The 10479-nt window shown below is 41.1% G+C and overlaps 1 long non-coding RNA gene across 1 annotated transcript; it reads right to left on the bottom strand.

The window, feature by feature from the left end:
* Positions 1-1526: 1526 nt before the first annotated feature.
* LOC128898496 (uncharacterized) lies at positions 1527-6750 on the bottom strand. Its single transcript, XR_008462866.1, has 3 exons — positions 6629-6750; positions 4296-4338; positions 1527-1593 (listed from the first exon to the last, which is right to left on the bottom strand). It is a non-coding gene; the product is annotated as an uncharacterized LOC128898496 (long non-coding RNA).
* Positions 6751-10479: the final 3729 nt, after the last annotated feature.

Raw genomic sequence — 10479 nt, 5'->3', positions numbered from 1 at the left:
CAGAGGTGTGATTTGTTATTAAAAATAAATGTTTATAACAGATTTGTTGCTTGGAAAAAAAATAGGTGTGAAATACAGCAAATGGATTATAAGATAGAGGGTGTGAAACTTCTATTTGAAGCAGACAATGTAAGGGTTGGATGTTGTTTGGGAGGAACTGTGAGTCAACCCTGAGCAGAGGAAGGCTTTCTTCTGCAGAGGGCTGGCCATTTATCACCTTCCTACATCAGTGTGCATTTATGTTAAGGTAGCTGTCCATCATCACATGGGACTCAGCAGCATTGCCACCTCTTGCAATGTTTGGTCACTGTTTTAATATTTGAGTAACAGCTCCTGGGGTTACTTAATACATTTATCCTCATCACTAAGAAAAGCACAGGGTGAGGTGCTTATTTTCCTCTTTACACCTCTGACTCGCTCAGAGCACAGACACCAGCTTCCCATTTGTACGCACGGAATCTGAGCACCTCCTGTAGCATTGCAATTTCCTTCCTGATTGAGAAGAAAATGATAGTTATTTGCCCAGTAAAAACCCAAACACGACCTCAACTTGTCTTTTGTTCAATAATCTCTAGTACATTTAGCAAGCTGCTGCTCTGAGCTGATTATGTTCAAACACAGAGTGAATCCTTATAATCATCGCCACCAAAAAAATGGACTCACTAGGTATTAATTTTTGATGTACTAAGCGCTTCCTTTGCAATTCCATTGTCATCTGGCATCATTGTGTCATAAATTTAGAGTGTTGCCTGGAACAGCTCTGCACTGTTTTGTAACATGACTCCTTATGATTTAGCAGGTTTAAGCAGATACAGGGGATTTTAGAAGCCATTTGGATTTTACTGCTCTTTAGGAAGATAAGAGATGCAATCTAGAAACTTTTAAAATAGAACTATCTTTACAGTGCTTAATGAATTGTTATGAATAAGCAAAATCCCTGATTATGTTCCACTCCAAATTAGCCTGGGCTTTGCTTGAGTTTGTAACTGATAGGGAGGAAAAATGGAACAAAGCAGGTGATAAACCAACTGTATGTTTGGAAGGTGCCTTATGAGTAAAGCAGAAGAGGTGATGGAACCAATAACCACAGTTTTGGGGAGATGCTGGGAGCAATTATTACAACATATTTTGCACTGATTTTCTTACCTGCTACCTGAACTATGGATCCTCAGGTACTAAACAGCATTCCCTCTGGAAAAGGACCGTGGGATTTGGCTCTCATTTTCCTGAAGGTGGATAAAACACTGCAGAGTACAATAGATCAGTGTGGCACTGCAAGCTTTCTAAACACCACTGTGTGCTGCTCTTTAGAAAGAGAGGTGAAAATCAAGGCTGAGGAGTCAGCTCTTTGTGCAGACAGATGAGATGTGCTCACAGCCTGGCTGGAGCTGGGGTGTGTTCTCCTCAGCCTGCCAAAATCTTCAGCTTGTGCTGCCCCTTTCACCATCTTCTTTACAACCCTCTTAAATAACTGAGAAAAGCCTTCTCACGTGAAAGACACTGTGGCAGAGATAGCTAAACTCTCATCCACATGGGCCAGCATCCACGCATGGTTTTGGAGGGATGAAGCCTACATTCACAGCTCCAGGAAACCTGAAATGCAAGGGACAGAAACACAGACGTTGTGCTCCCAAAAATCTTCAAGGATGCTTCAGTCCCTTTTTTATACTTTACATTTTCATGAACTGGTGAATCAAGCAAAATCATATCATGAGATCCTGCATAAATAGCAGGTGTAAGTAATACACAGTATTTACTCTGGCAGCCTGACAAAAGAAATGGAGTTCCTCTTACATACCCTATTTTAAAAGATGAAACATAAACCAAAGCTTTTCCCAGCCTGAAAAAAATCTAAAAGGGATACCCCTGGAAAATTAAGCTCTCTTCCTCAAGACCAAGCTGTAAAATGGAGACCTTATTGCTGTCTACAACTACCTGAAGGGAGGTTGTAGCCAGGTGGGGGTTGATCTCTTCTTCCAGGCAACCAGCACCAGAACAAGAGGACACAGTCTCAAACTGTGCCGGGGCAGGTTTAGGCTGGCTGTTAGGAAGAAGTTCTTCACAGAAAGAGTGATTTGCCATTGGAATGGAGGTGGTAAAGTCACTATCACTGGAGGTGTTTAGGAAGAGACTGGATGGGGCACTTGGTGCCATGGTTTAGTTGATTACAGTATCACTAAGGTTGGAAGAGACCTCGAGGATCATCAAGTCCAACCTGTCACCACAGACCTCATGACTAGATTAGATGGTGGTGGATGATAGGCTGGCCTCGATGATCTTGAAGGTCTTTTCCAACCTGGTTAATTCTATTCTATTCTATTCTATTCTATTCTATTCTATTCTATTCTATTCTATTCTATTCTATTCTATTCTATTCCTATTCCTATCACAGAAATCAACATATATGCATTAGAATTTGTGTATTTTTCTCTATTTCCCCCCTTCAACCTTCATGTTCTTTGAAGCCTTCCAAGATCCACTAAAGCCAGCACTTTGCAGGAGGCTCCCCAAACCTTGCAGAATGAGACCTGTGACTGGTCTATCGCCTTAGTCACAGTACATGATTTCCAGCCTCAGCAAATGCACTAAGCTAATTCACAACAAACCCCAGACTTGCCATCACTCTGAGAGTGCCAGGTCAGAGCCATTTCAGAGACAAAGCAAAATTCTGAAGCATTTTAGGCTTTCCAACCTTGATAAAAGCAAAACATATGTAGGAAGGGGAAACAAAGCAGCACGTATGGTTTAATTAAGGGCTGAAAAGCCACAGGCATCTTCTGACATTTGAGCTAATCACAATATAAAATTTTCATTTGCTGCCTTTTTTTTTAGAGTTGCTGCAATTTCATGGCTTGGGCAGAAGGCATGTGCAGGACGGTGTTTTCAAGGTTCTTAGCTAATGGGTTTCTTTCTGTCTTGATTGTACTCCTTTTGATTGAAACAATAATATCAGAACTGCTTCTACAGCCTCTGGGTACCCCAGCACGTAACTAACACTGTAGCAAAAGTCCCTCCGTGCTAAAACAATCACATTAGCAGGATCTCTGTGAATTTGTCATTATAAAGCAAAAGTCTTTTCAGAAAGAAAAAGCAGCAAACTGGCATTATGAAGAGTGACAATAGGTCAGTCTGCAGAGAGGACAAAAAATGAGTTGTAGAAACACTAGCAAATAATACGTGTTTACATCACTTGTCCTGCTGAAATTGTTTAAAGCATTGCTAGAAGTCATTTCTGAGCCACTGACGCTTAGTCTAGAGATGACAAGAGGGACACTCAGCTGGCAGAGTCTCCACAGCGTGCTCCAGGGTCCTCTCCTCCCATCAGGTGTCTGCTTGAAGCACACTTTGATTTTCTGTCATTCTTCCAAGTACGTCTGGGAAGAGAGAGGAAAGGAGATCTCACCTTAAAGAGTGTTGATGATACCTGGGATGTCTGGATTCAGGGGCCCTCTGGGATTTGCTGGTGCAGAATTACAGAGAACAGGGACAGTTGCTGGGAACCATCTGTACCTTGATAACAAAATATGGAGATAACATTCAGTACCCCCACAGACACTGGAGTATTTGAGATTTTTAACTCAGATTGCTGGGACTTGGGAAGTTGCCATGACTAGAAAAATGCAACAAGTGGGTCAAGACAAACTCAACAGATCTTAGTCCTATTGACCACTCATGAGTCAGCGTAAGGAAATACAATTCAAATCAAGCTACCATGAAACAGATGTTTGATCTATGAGGAACTCTAAGGTACTTTTCACAAGCTAAGAAGTTTTCTTGCATAATTAAAGCTTCTGTGGGAAGGTACCTGCTTTGTAGAACAGCACCAAGCTGTGCTGCCAAAGGACTGTGAAAGTTTGCAAATTTGAATGATTATTTTGAAAGCTCCAACAGAAAACTTGAAACCTGTGAGATAATCTTTGTAGCATTGATTCATCATCCCAATGATCCTCACAAAATAGAAGCTGTCAATCTTTGTCAGACTGGGAAGTCAGGGAGAAGAACAAGATGTTGGTAGTACCTGAGTTCCTTCTGTATTCTCAGAGTACTTTCTTTTTTTTGTCTCCATTCTACTGGAAGGAAAAATAATTAGAAAGAGGAGAAAAATTAGATTAAATTAAATCACAACTTGATTGTTAGCTAGCAGCTGGGATTCTGACGGTCTGCTGCTTAAATCCACATGATGCTTTCAGGAGCTCTGTAGTGCAACCACCATCTGTAACTCCAAAGCTAAAATAACAGCATGATTTGAGATAGATGGTATGAAATAAAGATAACTCATGGCATTATGAGCTTACCCCTCTTTTCTTGCTCTGTTGACTCTTCTATGGGTGAGGTGACCTAAGAAAAGATAGAAACAGGTGGATATTTATTCTGGTTGCATTTTTTAGCAGCTACAACTTGAAACATTTTGAAAAAGTATATTACTGTGGCTGTGTGTCTATACCAATGCTCTTGAACTGCATCCACCTGTATTTCTGTTTAAGGAAGTAATCTTGTTTAATCTTGGTGCTGTCCAATAACAAGCATTTTGCAATGAAGAGAGTTCTGAATTTCAAACACATGCTTCTGTCTAATATTGTACCCCATAGTCTGTACAATTAGCATTATCCATCTGATGAAAAGGGGATCCTGTTTGCACCAGCAGTAACAAATAATTTTATACCAGAACAACTTTGTACACATCTGGGAGAAAGGGCTCAAGTACCAGAACAAGAAGACACAGTCTCAAGCTGCACCAGGGGAAAGTTTAGGCTTGAGGTGAGGAGAAAGTTCTTGACAGAAAGAGTTATTGGCCATTGGAATGTGCTGCCCAGGGAGGTGGTGGATTCACTGTCCCTAGAAGTGTTCAAAAAAAGGATTGGATGTGGCATTTGAAGCCATGGTTTAGTTAGTCATGAGGTGTTAGGGAATAGGTTGGAACTGATGATCTCTAAGGTCTTTTCCACCCTTCCTGACTCTATGGTTATAAGTATGGACAAGGACTTCTTACCATGGGAAAAGTTTTCCATCACCTCATGGCTGGAAAAAAAAAAAGTCAGGAAAAATCAGACAACTATCTTTAAAGTTCAGATGTTGGATGTTTTTTAATCCTTGGAAACCCACCTTCTCCTCTTCTAGCTTGGAGATTCTTTTTGTTAAGTAAGGATAGATTTTTCTTACTTGTATAAAATGTCTGTGGAAAGAAAAATCCTGCTAAATTCTTCACAGCAGATCTTTGAGCACAAAATTCCATTCTACACTGGTCTGAAAAGGGGGACCAAAGGTCTGCTGCTCTAGACAGATACTGTAAGTAGATAAGGATGAATCTTATTAAGCTAAATCTCTCCATTTCTATCCTCGCACGTTCAGTGTGATTTCAAGAAAGATGAGCTTTGCACTTTCAAAGAACATTTAAAACCTCTTTTTTTTTTTTTTGATCTGGGAATACAAACTGTGGCTGGTGTCACAATGCAGGCAGAGGAAGAAACACCAGGACACACCTGGGAAGAGCTGAAGGAATTTAGACTTCCATGCTACTGACAATAATAATATTATTTTGCCTCATTTAACAGTGGGTGCTCAATTTCCTTTGAGCAATATTATTGTTACTCATCTGTCTCTAATGTTTGGTTTAGGAAAATGAATTGCTGTGTGGTTGACAGATGTTTGAATCAAAAAATGCATGATGCTTTGGGGACAATGAGGGATTACATTCTTCACCCATTTACTTAAGGCTCTTTTGCACCATTAGAAATGTGCCTCACGTAAGCTGAATGCACCATATCATCTCATAGAAGTAAAATTTGCTTTTGAATGAGAATGACATTTATCACAATAGATTTTTTATATAAAGACAGTGTTGTTTTAGTTGGAAAAGAGCTCTAAGATCAGTGAGTTCAAAGATGAACCCGACACCAGCAGGGAGGGACCAGAACGAGAAGTGCAAAAATCATTATGTATGTAACAGAGGTGCATTCTAGCTTAACCGGAGACTGGGGTGGATAGGATCACACTCTCTTTAATGGCCTCTCACCAGTGAGAAACACTGTAGCAGAATGATAGAATCATTAAGGTTGGAAAAGACCTCAAGATCATCAAGTCCAAATGTCAATCCAAAATCACCATACCATGGCCATTAAGCCATGTCCCAAAGTGCCATTTCTACATGTTTTCAGAACACTTCCAGGGCTGGTGACTCCACTTTGCAGCCTGTTCCAAAGCCTGACCACTCTTGCAGTAAAGAATTTTTTCCTAACATCCAGTCTAAACTTCTACTGGTACAGCTTGAAGCCATTTCCTCTCTTCCTCACTGTGTTGCTTCTTTAAGATCATGTCAGAAAACATAATCAAAGTATCACAGAGTCTCAGAATGTTAGGGGTTGGAAGTGACCTCAGGAGATCATCAAGTCAAATGCCCCTGCCAAAGTAGGATCATCTAGGGCAGGTCACACAGGAAAGCTTCCAAATGGGTGTTGAAAGTTTCTAGAGAAGATGACTCCACCACTTCTTTGGGCAGCCTGTTCCAGTGTTCCATCACCCTTACAGTAAAGAAGTTTTCCTCACGTTGAGGAAAAACTCACTCATTTATAGTCACTGTTTTGTTGGGGTAACCACCAATCACATCAATCAACAGAGCTTGCTTCCTTACCTCTTCTCTTTGCCCATGGGTGGTGTCTTTCCTCATACTTGCACTGAACTGGAGCTGTGGGGATCTGGAGTTATATTTTAGTTCTAGGTGTGGGCAGGCAGGAACCCACTGGGGTCTGGCAGAGCTTCATGTATTTCAAAGCCTGAAACAGTAACAGCAACACATTATTCAAAGGCAGTTTTAAAACTATATAGCAAGAAGTACATCACAGCAGCACACAAAAATTATTGCCCTAATACATTTTTATCCAGAGAGAGGGCACCTCACAGAGCATGGAAAAATTGGTTCCTTTGGAGAGTGCAACAGTTTTGCAAATGCAAGAGCTTAGATAACACAGAATGTAAGCTTCCAGCATTTTACAGTCCTCTGAACTAGAAATCTGAAAATATCAGTTTGCCAATTACCAAGCAGTGCATTTGCCCTGACTGCTAACAGAAATGGGTGTCACAAAAAAATATATCTGCTCAGGATGCTTCTTAGCATTCCCTTAAACACTTGCAGAAAAGGGAGAAGAAAGAAAACTTTGAATTATAAACAACAGAATTTAAATAATCATGACCAGGGTTTAAAAAAAAACCCCTGTGCTTTGCAAAAGGGGGGGAAAAAAAAAGCCCAAAACATTTCCATGGATCCAGGAATTTAGAATATGCAGTGCTCAGAAATTTTTCTGCCAGAGGGGTTCTTTCTCCCCTTCAAGATGTTTGGATACATCAGCAGCCATATGCTTTACTGACATTTTGCTTCTGATGAGAGAAATCTAAGTGATCTGAAAATCTTTGTGATGTTGCAAAATGAGTTTTCACTTAAGCTGCACAATGCACATGCACAAAGCTTTGGGAAGAAGAGAGATTCTGAGGCTGACGAAACTTCTCCAGGAACACAATGATGACTTGTAAACTTTGTACTACAGAAAAATAAGTAGAAGTCATGAGAGGGGAAGAAAAATTGTCACTGAAGAACACTCAGGCTTGGTGCTACAGAAAACCTTCACTCATGTCAGGGCAATTATTACTTTTTTCTCCACTGGCCGAGCAACATCATTGCAGAATTCTTTTTGGTCAGGATGTAGAGGCCATGTTAGATGATGCAGAGATTAGATGAACTCTTGAGATAATTTCCAACTACAAATTTCTTTAGTTTTATGTTTTTTTTACTGAGTAAACTGCTCCTTATTCCTTAGAATAGAATAGAATTAACCAGGTTGGAAAAGACCTTTGTGATCATCAAGTCCAACCCATCACCCAACACCATCTGATCAACCATGGCACCAAGTGCCTCATCCAGTCTCTTCTCAAACACCTCCAGTGATGGTGACTCCATCACCTCCCTGGGCAGCACATTCCAATGGGCAATCACTCTTGCTGGGAAGAACTTCTTCCTAACATCCAGCCTAAACCTACCTGTTACAGTTTGAGACTGTGTCCTCTTGTTCTGGTGCTGGTTGCCTGGAAGAAGAGACCAACCCCCACCTGGCTACAACCTCCCTTCAGGTAGCTGCAGAAAGCAATAAGGTCTCACCTGAGCCTCCTCTTCTCCAGGCTAAGCAACCCCAGCTCCCTCAGCCTCTCTTCATAGGGCTTGTGTTCCAAACCTCTCACCACCTTTGTTGCCCTGCTCTAGACACGTTCCAGCAAGTCAATATCTTTCGTAAACTGAGGGGCCCAGAACTGGACACAGGACTCAAGGTGTGGCCTAACCAGTGCTGAGTGCAGGGCAGAATGACCTCCCTGCTCCTGCTGGCCACACTGTTCCTGATCCAGACCAGGATGCCATTGGCCTTCTTGGCCCCTTGGGCACACTGCTGACTCATGTTCAGCCTACTATTGACCAGTACCCCCAGGTCCCTTTCTGCCTGGCCTCTCTCCAGCCACTCTGACCCCAGCCTGTAGCACTGCATGGGGTTGTTGTGGCCAATGTATAGAACCCGGCATTTAGATGTGTTAAATCACATGCCCTTGAACTGTGCCTTATGAACCTGTGGGATCTTTTGGTTTATGTTTTCCTGTAAAGAGGGTGCTGTTTTGAACAACTTCATATCAATACTTCTGAGAATGAAAGAAAAAGGGAAATTGTACTCTGGCCTTGATTTAAGAAAGAGCTTGCATTCTAGTCCATCCATAAAGAATATATTCTTCTTCTTTTTCTTACAGAAAAAGCCAATTAGGACATTTTTCCAGATACATTCTTTTGAATGAGATTCAGCTACTGCCATCTATTGATATGTTTGTGAAGGGTCACTGTAAAAGTGCACATCTCTACATTTTCAGTGTACCTTTTCTAAGAGCACTGTAAAATACCAGGGATGAGAAGAGGAGGCTGAAAGATGTTTCTCCTTCCCAGCAGAAAAAAACAGGGATTTTGAGAATCAAAACCAGTAGTGTGGTTTGAAACACCAGTAATGGCTTGAGGATGGGGTAAAGTCATGAGCTGCTTTTATTTGTGAGCTAACTTTTCAATCAGGAAGGGCAACATTCACATCCATAGGGGTGGCTTGCCACTAAATGACTTATCTATCAGACACGTCTGAGCTACATCGTTAATTTGGCCTCTGTGGGTTCTGTTTAGGTGAGTTGGCCAATGTTCAGTTCTGTAACAGCAGCCACATCTCACTGGACATGCTCGTTCTCAAAGTCTTTGGACAGCAGCCTGCTTCCAACCATCTGTGGAAGGAATGCACTGACCTGAATTAATGAACTGAAATCAAGCCAGTTTTGTAAAGGAAGGAAACCAAAGAAGGAGATGCACTGAATCAGAATAAGCAGCGAGCTGTGACTTTCATCAGAGCCCTGACCATGCAACCAAGATCAAACTGTGAGCTTGAGGAAACTGTCACAATGGCGGAAGGAAGCAGCTTAAACAGAGCAATCTCAAGAAAGCAGAGGAGAATACAAGGGGCTGAAAGAGAATTTAGTAATTTCTTCTTGTTTCAGACCACAGCAAATAACAACTACTGCAGCAAATAACAAATACTGCCATCCCCCAACACTTCTTTGGGTTTCTCCTGTGCCGAGCAACAATGGCAGTTGTTATATCCTGTATCTTAAGACCCAAGGTCTGACAGCTCTATAATACACCTAAGGCCTTTTGGAATATCATTGCCCTCACTTTCACAAACAAACAGCATAGCTATTGCCAGGTTTTCATGAACATTTCTTCTCTTGCTGCCTCTTTCATCTTCATCCAATCACAGAAACCAGAATTTTTCCACCCTGAAAGCCAGCTTAGCCTGTCTATACACAAATTTGCTTTATTAATGTTTTCAGCTCAGATACAAACTATCTACTGCACTCTTCCTGCGTTTTGTCAACATCTTGCTAATTACTTAAATGATGCAGTTTTCTCCTTTTCTTCTTTTTCTTTTTCTTTTTTTTTCTTTTTTTCTTTTTAAATGAGACATGTTGGGGAGAGTCTGTCTTCAGTTACTCATTTAATTTATTCAAATTACAGCTTTCCAATCCAATACTGCAGGAAAAGTGCTCCAGGGTAAATTTGGAAGTCTGGTTCATTATGATCCCTTAAGTATAATGCAATTAGAACCACGGCATGAATGACTAACAGTTTTGCAGCAATTATTTTATGACTAGGTGAATTGCTACCTCACAGCAAATATTTCTCACATTTTTGTGTGTTAGTCTTTTCAGCTGGTGCTAAGAAGATTAAAGAGGTTAAATGAGCATTTATAATCAGGAAAGAAACCCAACAGCAATCTTACTCGCTTGAGGAATCTGAACAAGAGAAGTGAAGGATTCTGGCCAGTTGCACATCCTTCAGCACAAACTATGTGAAGGAGACCTGAAGACAGTTTGCTGAATCAGGCCCTTCAGATGTTGTTAATCCCATTATCCATGGTC

This window comes from Dryobates pubescens, chromosome 24 (assembly GCF_014839835.1).
Source record: "Dryobates pubescens isolate bDryPub1 chromosome 24, bDryPub1.pri, whole genome shotgun sequence".
Lineage (NCBI taxonomy): Eukaryota > Metazoa > Chordata > Aves > Piciformes > Picidae > Dryobates > Dryobates pubescens.
The sequence above is the reverse complement of the archived record's forward strand: the minus strand, read 5'-3'. Positions and strand labels throughout refer to the sequence as shown.